Consider the following 17,879-nt stretch of genomic DNA (forward strand, 5'->3'; position numbering starts at 1 on the left):
GAAACCTATGTCCCCACTGTGAAAGGATGTGTGGATTCAGAATTGGCCTCCACAGTCATTTACGGACTCACTGTTAAGACCGTGTACATAGAAGACAATCTTACTTGGCTATGAGTGATCACCAAAGAAGAAGATTAAGTCAAACACACCTGTCCACACCGAGGCAAGAAAGAGGCACTAGTACATTTCAAGGACACATTCCAATCAGGCAGAGGAGGAGGAGCCGAGGAATACTCTAGGGAGAATCGCTAGGGGTGGATACAGAGGCTTAGAGGACCTTATTTGACTCTTCAGCCTGAGGTTCTCCACTCCTGTTTTATTTTAATAATAATAATAAAATTCTCCACTTTGTGTCACAGCGATTTTAGTGTGGGCTACAACTACAGTCACTTACAGCAAGGCAGGTAATTCACAACTAGCCAAATAAAACACCCACAATGACATGCTTAGATGACTCTTAGGCTGGAAAACATTGGCCACTTAGGACCATTCTACACAGTTGCTCTGACCACCTGGTGGTGATTTGGCTATTATTACCAGACTCCAGTCATTTACGAAGACTAAAGTCTTGTACTCGCTTGGAAAGAAGTTGCAAGGACATATGCTTAGGCATGAGATTGTAATACTCATAACCCCTGCTTCCTTTGATAAACTTCCATTAGCTCTCCTGTCCCTGTTTTCCGTCTCTCCTTACAGACCTCTTGAGGATTATGAAGGAAGATTGTGGAAGAAAACAAAGGAGATTGTAGCATGTAGGCTGTGCAGCATTTAAACAGAGAATGCCCTTTTTCACCCAGAAGAAAATCTTTCTTATCTTCATGTGCAGTCAAGGGTTCATTACAGGTTAAGGAAGGTTAAGACTGTATAAATATCAATTGCTGCAATGAGGAAGATTATGTTTATGTGGTACTGCTGCATTCACCAGGCATTTATGTTATGTTTCTACCTTGTTGGGTTATTCAGGACACATTGTTTAACTTCAGTGACGCTGAACATAACCTGATGTGCCCTCTTAAACTGCACTTGGAAGAAGGTAGCTCCATTGTGACCTCTTCAAAGAGCAACAGACTTTGAAATTCATTCATATCCTGTGTTTATATGCTCTGGTTCTGCCACAAGTAGCTTCTGTATTATTTACTATAGCATTCCTCTGGAAAAGTGATGGGAAGTGTATGGATCTCCAAATGTTTTCTGATTGCTACTCATATCTCTCCTGACCACTGGCCATGTTGTTGGGGCTGATGGGAGTCACAGTTAAACAAAATATGGAGGGGCACAGGTTAGCTGAGGTGAAGTCTCCTCTGCTGAGCTTTAGGTATAAACATGGGGGTTTTTTGAATTTTGTATCCTGAACTTTCCATGAACGAATTGCTGCAGACTCTTTACCTTCACCTCCTGTGAACTAGTGATCATTTTCATTTGATGGAGTCGTGACAAAGGCCAAAGGAAAGTGTTTTCCTGACAGATGCGTCATGAGTTCTCAACTGACCTTGGATTGGGATTCCTGCCTCAGGCAACGTCTGTCATTCGGTCCACCCAATAAGCACACAATGTTATTATTTGTCGTCTAGGGGCTGTGTCCCTGCTTGCATCGCTCACCAACCCTGTCTAGCTTATGCTCCTCAGCCCTTCATAGTTCCCACATCCCCCTTCCCATCCTTTCTATACCCTCAATAGCTCAGTTGGTTTGAGTGTGGTGCTGATGATGTCAAGGTTGCAGGTTCGATCCCTGTATGCGACAGCTGCATCTTCCTGCACTGCAGGGGGGTTGGACTAGATGATCCTTGGGGTCCCTTCCAACTCTACAATTCTATGAATTTTTGCACCTAGCCAAGCTCTCTGCCTCCCTTTGAATCTTTTTCTTTTTATAGAATATTTATTAAGATTTTTAGTAATAATACAATAGAATTAAGAAGAAGAAAAAAATAACAAAAATACAAAAACCAAAATAAAAATAATTAAGAACATACAAATTTTCCATTGCTTATTTTCCTTAAGCTTGTTTCCTGGACCGCCTCATACCTCCCTTTTTTGTATTCCAATTCAAATTGTTAGTTCAGCAAATCCTTACCATTAAATTTTTACCTGTTTCTAACCCTTTTTTTCATATTCTCTTAGAGCATTACAGCTGGAAACCACTTAATTTCTATCCAACATCATTCTAACATTCATTAATTTTACAATATTTCTGTAGATAGTCTTTAAATTTCTTCCAATCTTCTTCCGCCGACTCTTCTCCCTGGTCTCGGATTCTGCCCGTCATTTCTGCCATTCCCATATAGTCCATCACCTTCATCTGCCATTCTTCCAGAGTGGGTAGATCTTGTGTCTTCCAGTACTTTGCAATAAGTATTCTTGCTGCTGTTGTGGCATACATAAAGAATGTTCTATCCTTCTTTGGCACCAATTGGCTGACCATGCCCAGGAGAAAGGCCTCTGGTTTCTTCAGGAAGGTATATTTAAATACCTTTTTCATTTCATTATAGATCATTTCCCAGAAAGCCTTAATCCTTGGGCACGTCCACCAAAGGTGAAAGAATGTACCTTCATTTTCTTTACATTTCCAACATTTACTATCGGGCAAATGATAAATTTTTGCACGCTAGCCAAGCTCTCTGCCTCCCTTTGAATCTTGCCAATAAACCAGCCCTCTCCCTTTGCACCTCACAAACCCCGCCTCCCCCAGCCCTCATGCTTCTACTACTGGGGACCAGCAAACCTCTTTATTCCCCTCCACCTCACTCACAGCAGCAAGAGCTATTATCTATGACAGCTAAATGGAAATTCCATTTTCAGAGGCACTGTTGCTCTCTGCTACACACTTGAGATAAAGAACAGACCAGACTGACAAGGTCTTCCAGCCTTTCTTGTCAGATTTTGGTTTGCTAATGCTGGAAGCAGCGATAATATTCTCCACGCAATTTTGGCATGATCCGAAAGAGCTCTTTTGTTTGTAAGAATCCTGTTCCCATTCATCCTGACAAAAGCAAGGAGGGACACGCCATTTCCATCTTAAAGAAACTGAACTGTACTGAAAGATGGCCGCTTGCCCAAGGCAGCTTAATGAGCGTGTGCCGTAATGGCCGTCTCAAACAGAGGGTTTCCTGTGTCCACATCACCAAGCAATAGATCACATGACTCCGACAGATGAATGCTCGCTTCTTATTCTCAGGTTCAACATAACATTTCCGATGGACTTCCCTCTCCTATGTTCAAAGTGGGACATCATAATCTCACCGCTTAAGCTCTCCTTTTTGTTGGGGATAATTCAGACGGAAATTCCCAGGTGTCAAAAAAGGTTATTTACGTATGCCACTACTGTGGTCCAGGTTTTGTTAGCCCCAAAATGGAAAACAAGAGAGGTCCCAACTAAAGAAGAATGGCAACTTAAGCTGACGGACTTGTGGACTTCACATATAGAATAAGAGAAGAAGAACATACATTTAGAGAAGATTGGGAAATGTTTATTGAATATATGGGGGGAGGAATGGTGTACACTTGAAAATCTTGGCAACACTGAGATAAATTCAACAGTGTAAATAAGTTCTGATGGATGTAATAATGGAATACTGAATGGTTTAGTTTATGAAAAATATGAAGGGATTTGTGACTTGCAAAATGAACCATGGAAAGCGAAGGGAAGTCACTGATATTTTAAGGATGTTTAAATGAGTATTCTAAATTGTAAAACAGAAAATTTAATAAAAATTATATATAAAAAAGGAAGAAAGTGGGACATCCTAATCTCAGCACTTTTCTTCATGTGTGTTGTATTCCTGTTGTCATGCTCGGCTGGTACATGCATGAAACAGAAGAGACGATGGTCCAAAAGACCATGGGAGAGAGAATGCTGGTGGATCAATCATGGGAAAAGAAGATCAACCACAATTTTGGGAGTTCTGGATGCATATGCCAGAAATAATATCCAAGGGAAAGTAATGATATCACACACTGTTTCTGCTTTCGATCTCTCTGGGGATTAAATCTGCAGAAGGTAACAACCAGTGGTTCATTGCATTCCAGTAAGACCATACATGCACAGACCATATGCTGTCTAATGCATCTTGCTGAAAGATTAGAACCTAAATGCTTATACGTCAATGCATATTGATTGATGTAAAGTAGTCTAATGGGTGCAACCTTGATTTGCTTTGCAGTTAAGCAGTAAAATTCATCAAAGCGTGAATTCTGCTGTGATACAGCTTCTTCTGTTTGCATAAAGAAAATGGCTCAAGCAGCAGAGAGGCATCTAAAAATACACACAAGGCTCCAGAAATAATCAGGAAATAGAGAAACCAGAAGCAGGTCTGATATGACCAGCCAAGACACGGCAAACCTAAAATATTTACATGATTGAATGAAATATACTGTTGTTTCCCTTATTATAAGGACAGCCTATGTCTATATTGCAGTAGTGCTGGATGGAACTTTATATAGCTGATAATTGTTATACTACCTGGATTCTTCATGCATCTCTAGTGGGTTGTGGGCTGATTCCAAGTGAGTCCTTGAACAAACATGCTGCAGTGGATAGCTCCTGTTCAGAGTGCCAGCCAGCCAGCTGTGCAATGCTTTCCTTATGTACACAAGAATGCACACTCAGATCACATGGTCACTGTTGCTGTACAGGATACATGTAGCCCAAGCCAAGTAGATGGTGAAAAGAGCATGACAACAGAAGAATCATAGCTGTCAAGCGTCCCTTATTTGGTGGGACAGTCCCTTATCCCAGCGCCATGTCCCACTGCTGTCCCTTATTGATGATGTCCCTTAAATAAGCTACTGAAGGTAATGGGGCCCTTTCTATGTCCAGCTGTCCTTTGTCAAGAACAAATTGTTGCTGTTTTTTGTGTTGAATATATGCTATATGGTAATTTATGGACCTAATAGGTATCTAAAGCCATTTGCACGCAACAAAATATGTATTTTATCAAAGTAATTGTTGATCGCTTATTTTGGCTGCTGATCCCTTATTTTCAAGGCTGCTGGTCCCTTATTTTCAAATCTGTAAGTTGACAGCTATGAGAAGAATCATAGATCTGTCATTCCATGGGCTCTGCTGACATGCAAATTGCTCAGGTTCCATGCTGCTAAACTTCATTGTGTCACTCAACTGAATGCACCGAGGTGACTTGGACAAAAGCAGATGAGGTCTGCATAACTTTGCATGAGTTGAGCTGCACACAGCGGCAGCCGTGTGGCAGAGAATTGGTACAATCCCAAGTGCTCAGGAAATATTTGAAGCACAAATATTCGTTCCAATCACAATTCAGCTCAAGGGGCCTCTAGCGGCTGGTGGCCTTAGATGCTGATGATAGATGTTCTTATCAACATGAAAATATGCATCCATTTCATTAGGACCCAGTTGTGCATGTAGAACATGACCTGAACAGGAGATTGTACATTTAGTATAACTTTTTTTAGAAATGTTTTTTTTTTACTGAATTTGGTGGGGTGTGATTTATTGTTGTACATATTGTCCCTCCATGAGAATGAATTCTTGAAATGTTAGCCCCAGCAACTGCAAGGAATCTTTGGGAAGTCAGGCCACACGGTCTTCATTTGAGAGGTGGAGAAGGATGACTGAATTAATGCTGTAACTTCACCAAACGTTATTTCCAACCTGTGGATAATCCAGCAGAAGGGAGAGCTTTAAGACCGTTCTGAATTTCCCAAATAGCAAACTATGACTAAACTGCCAGGCCATTGTTCTTTTTCCTCCGGAGATGTAAAACAAACCATAGCAACCACTCATGCTATATAAACAGTTATGATAAACCTGCATTTTCCTCACTGAACGCGGCACAAGAATTATGACAGCCGAACACCTTCTTGATGCAGAGCTGCTTAAAAAGCAAGGTTCTTTACATCACAGGAGAACGTAAGTGAAAGAAAAAGCTTTGTCTTCTCGTCCCCTCCCCTTCCCCTGCTTCTGTTAGGCTTTTCCGATTCAGCAGTGAATGCTAAAAAGTCTCTGGGAAGGGAACTTCAGAAGAGACGTCAATATGAAAGTACTAAATTAGAACTTATCAAGAAGTTTGATTCTATTCCTCGGGGTCTGGATCACCGCAATATTTTCCTGTCCCACTTAGAGATGCAAAGGCCTGGAGGGGAAAGCAGGAAAAATTCTGGGGAAATCCCCAATTTTTCTATTCCCCCATATACAGAGTGAGTCCTTTAAAAGAGGCCCCATGGATACAGAGTACACCTGTTCCATGGGGCTTCTTTTAAAAGACTCATGTTTAATAAAACATTAAACATTAAAAAAAAAAATCCCCAAGCACGACTGCCTTCCAATGTCTTCTAAAGGTTGTAAGGTACTGTATTTTTCGCCCTATAGGACGCACCGTCCCATAAGGCGCACCTAGTTTTTTGGGGGGGCAATAAAGGGGAAAAAAATTCCCCCCCCCAGACATGGGGCTGGGGCGGGGGAAGCCCGAGCCCGAGCTTCCCCCGACCCCAGCCCCCAGAACAGGCTGCTCTTCCACAAGCCATGGGAGCCCTCCCGCACCTTGCGGAGAGCTACCCGAAGCCCCGGCACGACTGCTCAGCGCGCCGGGGCTTCGGGATAAGAGGCAGCTCTGCGCAAGCCAGGGGAGCCCGGGGGGGACTCCCGTGGGCTCCCAAGGCTTGCAGATAGCTTCCTGAAGCCTGGAGAGGGAGAGGGGTCAGTGCGCACCAACCCCTCTCGCTCTCCAGGCTTCAGCGAAAGCCTGCATTCGCCCCATAGGATGCACACACATTTCTCCTTCATTTTTGGAGGGGAAAAAGTGCGTCCTATAGGGTGAAAAATACGGTAATAAGGTAAAGGACCCCTGGAGAGTTAAGTCCAGTCAAAGGCAACAGTGGGGTGTGGTGTTCATCTCACTTTTCAGGCAGAGGGAGCCGGTGTTTGTCCGCAGACAGCTTTCCGGGTCATGTGGTCAACATGACTTAACCGGTCCTGGTGCAACAGAACACCATGACAGAAACCAGAGTGCACGGAAATGGCATTTACCTTCCTGCCACTGCGGTACCTATTTATCTACTTGCACTGGTGTGCTTTCGAACTGCTAAGTTGGCAGGAGCTGGGACAGAGCAACGGGAGCTCACCCCGTCGCGGGGATTCAAACTGCTGACCTTCTGATTGGCAAGCCCAAGAGGCTTGGCGGTTTAGTCCACAGCACCACCCGTGGCCCGAATAAACAAGCACACAATCACTGATAGGTCCACCTGCCATTGTGAGGCTCAAAGCAATGAAGCTGATGCTTCCCCAGCTGTTGCCATTGGCTGTGGGCTTCTTGTGATGTCACAAAAGCACTTGGAAACTGAGTGGATATAAAGGCAGGCCAAAGGGAAAGCCCTTTTCTTATTTCCAACAGGACACACCTTGCAATGGATGTGACATTCAGCACTGCCCAGGTTTCTGCCACTTGGACGAGGCAAAGTGGTGAATGGAAGGAGACAATCCTCTGGCAGTGGGATGCTAGGGAGCGATAATAAGGCAAATTTGCTTGCTTGAAGGCTGCTGGTATCCGTGATTAGAAGCTGGCGGACTTGCCACCAGTGTCCCTTTTAAAGATTGTACTGTTACTTAGTTACTTGGATGGGGGGGGGTCAAATAACTCCATACCCTCCAACATTTCTCCAATGAAAATAGGGATTCCCTACCAAACCCGCCAACATTTCCCTGATGAAATTAGTGACGTCTTGAGGAAAAATGGGACATTCCAAGATCAAATCAGAAACACGGATGGCTTCTGTAAATCTGGAACTATCCCTGGAAAATGCGGACACTTGGTGGGTCTGTTGTAGAAGTGTGGCATGTGAGAGCAAACAATTTGCAGGAGCAAATGATTAGTCGTAGGCTGAGGGGGGAATAAAAAATAACTACAGATTTATCAGTTATACTTCATAGGCCTGTCATAAGGCAAGTAACCTGCCATCGGGCAGCCTGCTTGATACCTGGTGAGAACAACCATCTCAGTCTGAGTGAGCAAGTAAGTTTGTAGATGATACATAAACAAACAAAAACAAACAGGGGGACAATAAAATACAACTCATATTTTAGCCACATATCCACATGCCAGCAGCCAGCACAGTAGACCAGCTTTCTCCAATGTGGTGCTTTCCAGATGTTTTGGACTACATTTCCCATCAGCCCTTAGCCAATTGTAAGGGATGATGGGAGTTGTAGTTCAAACATGTTGGGGAAGCTGTGTCCAGTGACTTGAATCAAGGCACCAACAGCACAACATCACCTCCAATGTATCATTGTCAATATCTGGTCAGGCCAGTCACTTGGTAGAATCACTGGAAGCCTCCTGACAGGAAGTAGACAAAGTCCCTTCCTGTCTGACATTTGAGCTACTTTAAGAGCCTGAATGTAGTCTCCTTGGGGTTGTTGAAGTACAAGCTAGCAAATGTGACAATTGTTGCAGATTTGAACTCAAAAGCAGCCTCCTCTGCTCTCCAGTCAAATTCATGTAGACTTTCTCATTACATAATTTCCCAGACTTTCTTTTCCACCCACTAGAGTTGCTTTTGGGTCTTTGAACTCCCTTGCCTCCTTATTTAACAGACACAAGAAGTGATATTATTCACATGAAGTGCCTCAGCTCTCATCATAATTTGGATAATTATGATAATCTGTTTTCCCCGCTTTCCCCTTGAAAAACAAAACATTGTCTTTTAGCCCCAAATGTCCCCAATCTCATGTACCTCTTCAATGAATGTGAAGCAAATATTCACCATCTTTGACATACGGTACATGCTTTAATGCTGCCAGATAACAAATTTTCTTCCTCCTTCCTCTCACTTAGTATCCTGTAATAATGTTTTGGTAGGTGGAACCCACTGAACCAGCCATGAACAAGTCAGGAACCAAAAAGAGGCATCCAGAGTGGACCTGTTTCGTTAACTGGAGAAGAAATGGCTTTCCAGATGTCACCGAAGCTGGATATGGGTGAAAGTTAGGGAAAACTATCACTGTCGTCTTCTAATTAGCAGGTGAGGAACTTTTTATTCTTTTATTTGCAGCTAACCATTTCCTTGAAGGACATATTGCATTAGTGTGAAATCCAAATAAAGAACCAAAGTACTGTTTAGTTAAAATAGATAATCCTACCTTCCATCCTACAAAAGCATATTCCGACTTGAGCGTGATTCAGTACTTTGGGTTAGAGAAGGCTTGGGCATGGACTGGGCAGTGGCCTGGCATGGGGGGGGGGGGTGCCGCACAGGCAAGGTGCAAAAATGTTAGGGGATGCACAATTTCAAGACCCGGTGCTGCCTCAATACAACTGTCCGCTTTTGTTGCAATGCTCTGTTGAAAATGGCTTCTCTACGCAAACCAGGAAGTGACCTCTCCAGATAACAGAATGACTCTTCTTTTCTTATCTCTGTGGCTGCAATCTCCTGGGCCACACAGATGCCATTAGGCAGCTGAATGTGCATGCATACTCCGTCCATTTCCCTCCTTCCCACTCAGCAGCCCTGGGCACTGGCAACCCACGCTAAGCCACTGGGACAAGGGAAACGGTAGTCCTCCAGATGTTGATGGACTCTAGCTCCCAGAAACCCCAGTCAATATAGCTAATGGTCGGGGATGATGGGGGTTGTAGTTCAACATCTGGAGGGCCACAGATTATGCACACAGAGTCTATGTTGTTGGTTGTGATCTATCTGTTCCACATATTATACATGTTATTATACATCTATCCCTGCCTTAGGGTCTATGCTGTTGGTTGTGAGCTGTCTGACCTATATTGTGAACGACTGCACTACACCTAAAATATTATGTGAGCATCAACAGGAGCATTTTCAGTCACATACAACAAACATGCCAGGGAACTGAGAAGGGTTGTTGGAATGCCACCGCAAGCATCAGAGATACAATTGGGGGGGACACAGACCTGTGAGTGGGGCCCTTTTTCTTCTTGCATGTGTAAATCCTTTGAAGGAAGAAACAGTATGAGTGGCAGCCACCTAGACAAAAATGCCAGCAGGCAGGTGGGGAATTCATAGAGATTTCTACTGGGGAGGGAAAACTTAATCTCCCCGCCACCACCAAGCACTGTGTTGTTAATAACAATCCCTTTCACTTGCACCTAATATTTAATTTCTTTTTCCAAAAAGAAAGAATATGGTTATGAACCACAGCATTAAAAATCTTATGTTGTTGTGTTCTGAGATGCTGAGTTAGGTATTCCCCTTCGTGTAATCAGCACCAGATTTTGGGTGGTGCTGGCAGTTTCCCTGCACAGGGTGCTGAGCTGAGAGGGTGCAAATCTATGACGTAGCACAGTTTTGAGCATGTGCAGAATGGAAGACCAGAGGCGTTGTGTCACCAAAGTCTGCCCCTGTGTGCAATTAACAATCCCATCAGATGATTAATCCCATGAAGAAGGAAGTGGGTTCTGTCGCTCCTTGCCTGCCCTCTTCATGCTGAGGGACACATCTTTTCTTTACAGTCATACCTCGGGATAAATGTGCTTCGAGTTAAGTATTTTCAGGTTGCGCTCCACAGTGACCTGGAAGTAACGGAGCGTGTTACTTCCGGGTTTCGCCACGCGCATGTGCAGATGGTCAAAATGACATTATGCGCATGAGCGGAAGTGGCAAAACACAACCTGCGCACACGCAGATGCGGGGACGCGGGTTGCGTTTGCCTCAGGATGCGAACGGGGCTCCAGAACGGATCCCATTTGCATCCCAAGGTACCGCTGCATTTGCATAGGCTCCACCTTTGGTTCAGAACCAGAGGTGTAGTAGTCTGGGGTCACAAGGAGGTCAACAACCCAAAGTCCCAACAGCATCCCTGTCTCCCTAGTCTTAGCCACTGAGAAGAAGACCTCTCACACTTTGGGCTCACTAGATTGAAAGGACGTGAGACAGCCACTGAAGATTGGCTCCTCAAGTCACTCTGGAGAAGCTGCATTGGAAGAACATTGAGGAGGTGTTCTATATGTTCCATAGCGAAGCATTTGGGAACACTGAAAATGTCCAGACCCCTGTTCCCCTCAAAGAGCTACAGTTCCTGGGAAGATAGAACCACACTGGAAATGGAAGCTTTGTGATGGGATCTCTCAGCCCTTTTAACAAACTACAGTTTCCAGGACTCTTTGGGGGAAGCCGTGACTCTTTGAAGTGGTATAATACTGTTATAAATGCATAGTGCAGATGGGGACTGAGGAACGGAGAACCCTGAATTTCCAGATGTTGTTGTACTCCAATTCCCATTGGCCAATGGTCAGGGATGATGGGAATCGATGTCTAACAACATCTAGAAAAACTAGGCACTCCCCCGGGGTCACTGCTTGGGGGGCGTGCCTTGGGCCCTGGCCTCCTTAGGCTTCAGATGCGGCCACGCCCCCCGGAATCCTTTACCGGACTACACTTCAGTAACTGGGGGAGGTGATGGTGCTCCTCTCCCCCCCGTTCATCTACATAACAATACCCCAATCAATGCCTAACTGCCACACGAGCAAAGCTTGCCGCCAGTATCCTCAGACCTGCAACCAATCCCTAATCCCTGCATTTATGTTGGCCAGCCAAACATCATTCCCCTCATTGGAAAGATGCACGCCATCCCTGCGGTAGAGGGTCACCTTGCTGAATTGAATGTTGGGGTGGTCAATGACCCGTCCCCCCCAGCGCTGCCACTCTATGAGCCACCAAGCGTTCCAGGATCTTTCTGGACTTATTTATAGCAATAGGGCATCTGCAATCCCTCCATGTGCACCTCTCTAACAGTGATGACCGAATTCTATGCACGGGGACTCGCCGAGTGGCGCCGGAAATCGCATCAGCGCATGTCCAGACACCGAAAATCACTTCTGCACAGGCGTGATTTCCAGCATCTGGGCATGTGCAGAAGCCATTTCCAGCATCACGCTGCTCCAGTCCGGCCCATGGATGATCTCCATGGGAGTGATCCGGCCCACGGCCTCTAAACTTTGCCGACCCCTGATCTAGAAGGCCACATAAACCTGATTGCAGCCAGTTCTAGCAAGCAACCCAAGGAAAAGGCTTGGCTGTGTTGCAGCAGACAGTTAAAGTGGGATAAATCCACAGTTAATTAGAAAGACTGCCCCCTTGCTTAATCAATCTGAGCAAAGCAGAAATCATAAACAAACGCCCTGTTCTTAGCACATTTATTTTGAAGTTAACTCCCATTGATTTCAGTGCACCAAACTTCCAGGTTTGTCTGCTTAAGACTGCAGCTTAAGTAGGAATTGTTCAAGGCTAATGACTTCCTTTTGGTTTAAAACTTTTTGCTGTTAATCTTGGGGTATTATTGTTGCTGTCAGAACTGATAGTTCTCTTTTTCCAGCTGTAACTTTACAATTTGATTAGGAACAAGAGGCAGTGTTGTCATATTGATTTGCTTATAGCAATAACAGCTTCTCCTCACAAGTTTTTTCTCTCTCTTCATCACAGGGCGTTCTGTGTCTTCCCAAGGTCACTGCACAGAAGCATCTCCACAGTTAAACTGCAATTGCCAACATAAACAGCAGAACTGCCGGATTCAGAGGGAATATTCTAGAATCATAATCAGTATTTTGTACTCCAGAATATGAACATCCACATTACTGTACGTTACAGAAACTTCAGGCTCTTTTGAGCAACAAAATATAAGCTTGCATTTTGTAAGTGATATTCATACATCACATTAAATGTTTGGTTGGGTGTAGACTTTACTGAAAGAAAGGCAATGACGAATGGAAATCTTTCTTTTTTGTTTTAGCTACTTATTCTTGGTACAGTACTCTCACTCTTTAGCAAAGTTCTCAGTTCCTGACGGTATGTCTGTATTCTCGGTGTATGTCTCATTCATGCTGGAGTCTCGGTTCCTGAGAGTCTGGTTCTCATTATTTACAAAAGAAAGCTTTAGGTTTCATGGCTGTGTCTACCAGTTTTACAACATGCATGCATTCCAGAGGAGTAGCTGAGTCAGGCTGCCGTTGCAAAGCTAACAAACACCAACTGAATTAAGCTTTGGTTGCATCGATTCTCATGTATGGTACCAGCAACTGGGAGGAGGAGGTAAGACAAGAAACGGGCACAATGTATACCACCAAAAGCATAAGGTTAAAAAAAAAGGTAAAGGACCCCTGGACGGTTAAGTCCAGTCAAAGGCAACTATGAGGCTGCGGTGGTCATCTCTCTTTCAGGCCAAGGGAGCCGGCGTTTGTCCACAGACAGCTTTCTAGGTCATGTGGCCAGCAGAACTAAACTGCTTCTGGCACAACGGAACAATGTGACAGAAACCAGAGTGCACAGAAACGCCGTTTACCTTCCCACTGCAGTGGTACCTCTTTATCTACTTGCACTTGTGTGCTTTCAAACTGCTAAGTTGACAAGAGCTGGGACAGAGCAATGGGAGCTCACCCCATCATGAGGATTTGAACCACCGACCTTCTGATTGGCAAGCCAAAGAGGTTTAGACCGCGTTGTGGTCTAAAGCAGTGGTGTCCAAACCTTTTTCAAAGAGGGCCAGATTTGATTGATGAAGTGAAGGGCCGTGAGGGCTGGCCAAAGGGCCGGCCAAAGTTGTTGACCTTTTTTTTAGGATTGAAGTTGTTGAGGTTTTTTTTGAATTTTACCCACAGGGGCCAGATTAAACCGACAGGCGGGCCGGATTACGCCCCCGAAACGGACTTTGCACATGCCTGGTCTGAAACATACCCTCCAAGTGTCCCTATTTTCCAGGGATAGTCCCGGAATTATGAAAGCTATCCCAGTTTCTCCATGGCCTCCTCCCTTGGTCAGCTTGTAGCCCGTAGTGGTGTGGTTTGGTTCATTTCCCTTACAGACTGGATTTGCTTTTCTATTTCTGATGGGTTCAGCCCTTCTCCGTTTACAAGGGCTGACCTATTCATGGCAACAGAAGCAGCATATTGATGTGCACATTCTTTGCATGTGTAGATCTGCTCCTTCCATCTAAATGAGCGAAGCCACTCAGTGGCGTAGCGTGGGTTGTCAGCACCCGGGGCAAGGCAAGTAATTTGCACCCCCTAACCCGTGGATTTGCGCCCCCTAACCCTAACCCCCAGATGTTGCACCCAGTGCGGCCAGCCCCCCCTGCACCCCCCACGCTACGCCACTGAAATGGAGGGGGAAGTTTCATGTGTGCATTGGAGCACACAGAGAGCTATAGATCAAGATGCATTTATACTGTTCCTACAAGCCAATGTGATTTAGCCTGATTTAACCCCCGGAATTGCAGCGTTTCCTTGGTTCTGAATGTCTGTATCTCTTTATCTGCTTCCTTTGTGCACAGTACAACTTGATCCTGCAAGTCCATGCTAATTTCTTAGTGCATTTATCAAAAATCCAGAATATTGTATAACCTAGTTATCAGGAAGGAAGGCATCGCCATAAAAGTTCTCCAGAACAGATATATATATATATACAGTGACGTAGCGTGGGGGGTGCAGGGGGGGGCAGCTGCACAGGGCGCAACATCTGGGGGGCGCGCGCTCGAGAGACGAGTGCTAAAATCCATGGGTTAGGGGGCGCAAATTACTTGCCTTGCCCCGGGTACTGACAACCCACGCTACGCCACTGTATATATATAAAAGTAGCTCTGCATCAAGGCTTGCAATATCTTCATTCTTCCCAGGTTGAAAGGAAGAGGAAGTAACGGAGAATGGAAGCAATAATGAAAATAAGTTTTAACAACATGGGTTAAATTGAAGCCTAGCGTTTATTCAATTACAATGAGAGAGGGAAGGCGGGAGAAATGATTGCCGGAAAGTGTAATGTACTTTGCCAGCCCTTGCACAGTAGTGACTAAGTTTGTCATGATTGAGCATTCTGGCTCATGTATGAATGGCAAATTGAATTCACACTGCTGTCATAATCATTCCTTTAGAGCTTCACAGGAAGGGAGGAGAGGGGAGTGATTCATTCAGAGACAGTACTGTATTCTGGGGGCTGTACAGGTAATTACGCTGAACACAGAGACAGGATTTCTGAACTGCATTAAAAACCAATAATACAAAGACAACCCATAAAGAAAAAGAAGAAAAGAGCCGGGCTTTGTACTGATCTGTTTGCAATAAGGGACTGAACACAGTGTTCTCATGAACAATGGAACTTAATAGGTTTAGGGCTCAGCAATGAAGCATCTTTGTGCATCTGTGCATATATTAGACATGAAGTTCAATGCTTTCTGGACAGGCTGGTAAAACCAACTGAGCCTTTGATCAGATTCAGTTAAATCCTTGGATTGTTTAAGGTATTCCTATGTAAATTTTGTTTGAAGGGAAGGAAGAGGGGGAACTGAATGTCATCATTCACAATTTAGCTCACATTTGCTTTCAGGGTTATAGATGGTCTGTAGGGGCCACACTTCCCCACTTGTTGCATTTCTAAAGGATTCATTAGGGAATTGTGTTATTAAGAACAAACAGGAAAAGAGCCTGAGCATTTAAACCAATTCCTGTACTTTATAAGGGCCTTCGTGGTAGTGGCGCCCACCCTGTGGAACACCCTCCCATCAGTTGTCAAGGAAATAAGCAACTATCCTATTTTTAAAAGACATCTGAAGACAGCCCTGTTTAGGGAAGTTTTTAATGTTTGATGCTGTATTGTTTTTAATACTCGATTGGGAGTCGCCCAGAGTGGCTGGGGAAACTCAGCCAGATGGGCGGGGTATAAATAATAAATTATTATTATTATTATTATTATTATTATTATTATTATTAATCAGTGTGATTTTTACATAAGCTATTTAAAAGGCATCAAGGTTTATGGCATCTGTAAGGCAAGCAGTCGCCATGTAAATTACCTACGTGCTCCTTTTAGTCTTGGCTGCGATGCAATAAGAGCTCAGGTCTGTAAGAGCACTTCCGTTTCACTGTACATGGATTATATGAAGTGCGGGCGAGATAATAGAGCATGTGCTTAGTGAACAACAACTTGAAACATCTGCTGTATTAACAATGTGAAAGACCATCTCTTTTCCCTCCCCCAATGGTTCATCAACATCCAGTTACCGCTGCTTCCTCTGTTCCTGAAAGTAGGCTAGTCACTGAGACTGTCAGTATAAATAATGTTACTCATCTAAGAGAGCATCTCATATCACTGTGTGAAAGTGTCTATGCAGAATAATCTGTCAGGTGTTGTTGCTGTGTGTTTACTACGGGCCTCGACGCAGAGCGGATGTTTCATTGAACGAATGACTGTGATAAGGATGGATTTAAATGTTAGCTTTGCACAATAGGAGAGTTTCAACAAGCACCTACACATTCTCCTCCGCGCAAACAAGCAAAAGGCACCATCAGAAGGACACATTTCAGCAGAGCAAAACCCCTCAGGAAGAAGGAAAAGCAGAGCCAGTTAGAGGTTCAGCTTGGGGAGAGGGGGTGACATGGAGAGAGCCCTAAGGATTAGGTAGAGGGGCTTAAGGGCAGGATTTGGCATTGGGTCTGATCAGTGGTGTAGTGTGGGGGTGCAGGGGGGCCCGGCCGCACCGGGCGCAACATCTGGGGGGTGCGCGCTCGCACTCACAGCTAGACTCGAGTGCTAAAATCCACGGGTTAGGGGGCGCAAATTACTTGCCTTGCCCCGGGTGCTGACAACCCACGCTACGCCACTGGGTCTGATGATGATGATGATTTATTTATACCCTGCCCATCTGGCTGGGTTTCCCCAGCCACTCTGGGCAGCTCCCAACAGAATATTAAAAACACGATAAAACATCAAACATTAAAAACTTCCCTAAACAAGACTGCCTTCAGGTGTCTTCTAAAAGTCAGATAGTTGTTTATTTCCTTGACATCTGATGGGAGGGCGTTCCACAGGGCGGTCGCCACTACTCAGAAGGCCTTCTGCCTGAATTTCTGTAATTTCTCACGGTGAGGGAACTTCCAGAAGGCCCTCGGCACTGGACCTCAGTGTTTGGGGGTGGAGACGCTCCTTCAGGTATACTGGGCCAAGGCCATTTAGGGCTTTAAAGGTCAGCACCAACACTTTGAATTGTGCTCGGAAACATGCTGGTTCCACACCCCTACGCAAAGAGCTATTGACTGAGATCATTCCCAAGAAGAGCATTGGAGTGCTTTTCCAATTCTAAGTACTATAATTCTGGGCTTCACAAAGACAAACAAATCACCAAATGAGCATGGTATCTTCTATTGGTGCATACAAAAATAAGATGCAACAATACAGTCATTTCAGGAGGTGAATGCTGGTTGGCTCTACAGCTCGTAAGGTACATGATGGTGCTGTGGTTTGGAGAATCTCCTAGCTTGCAGAGTTGACTGAATTCATGCCTTCTCCACTGCAAACTAGGCATATGATGCTGAAGTCCCAAATCCACTGGGCAACTGTCCTAGCTGGTGAGTGTTGAGGGCCTGGAAAGGGCAGAGTGAAAATAACGAAAAGTCAACAGACTTGTCTTACTGTGAATCATTGCACCTTTGCAGTTTTTCTGGTCTGACTAGACACAGGACGGAAAGGAAAGATAAGAAAGCAGCTTACATATAAGCTATCCCTTCCCATCCTAGTTTCAGAAGCCCGAAATGTTCTAAGCAAGTGTCACAAAGGCATTAAAGCTTTCAATGCTCCCTGAAATGAAGGTACGTGTTTGACCTGTGGGTGTGCCTGTCTGGCTTGTGGGTATGTAATTCTCAGTGGTTTACCGAGTAATGACATTCCTTATGATTTCTCTTTCAATGAAATACAGGAAAACAAGAAACTACCAGAGTGCTGAGATATTTCTAAACTAGGGAAGATGAATCAGTCAAATTCATTTTTTCTCATTTTCTCATTTTTTTTCAATCTTAGGTTCAGTTCTCCACATTTTCCTCATCAGAGTTGCTTAAAAGGAAAAAAAAAAAAACCCCAAAGCAACCCTCATGGAAATTCACGAGCATTTTTGCAATAATTTC

The 17,879-nt window shown here is 44.5% G+C and overlaps 2 long non-coding RNA genes across 3 annotated transcripts in view; both read left to right on the plus strand.

Moving 5' to 3' along the window:
* The window catches only part of LOC309380717, a 370,732-nt gene that overhangs the window by 161,388 nt on the left and 191,465 nt on the right, over positions 1–17,879 (plus strand). The gene's annotated exons all lie outside the window — the stretch shown is intronic.
* Positions 7,361–12,708, plus strand: LOC309380692. 2 transcript variants are annotated; one of them, XR_014173035.1, is made up of 3 exons: positions 7,361–7,483; positions 8,871–8,988; positions 12,421–12,708. It is a non-coding gene; the product is annotated as an uncharacterized lncRNA (long non-coding RNA). The 2 variants fall into 2 exon arrangements; XR_014173036.1 differs by lacking the exon at positions 7,361–7,483 and adding an exon at positions 7,932–7,971 and having other exon boundaries at positions 8,826–8,988.

Source organism: Podarcis melisellensis, assembly GCF_964234715.1.
Source record: "Podarcis melisellensis genome assembly, chromosome: 11".
Classification (NCBI taxonomy): domain Eukaryota; kingdom Metazoa; phylum Chordata; class Lepidosauria; order Squamata; family Lacertidae; genus Podarcis; species Podarcis melisellensis.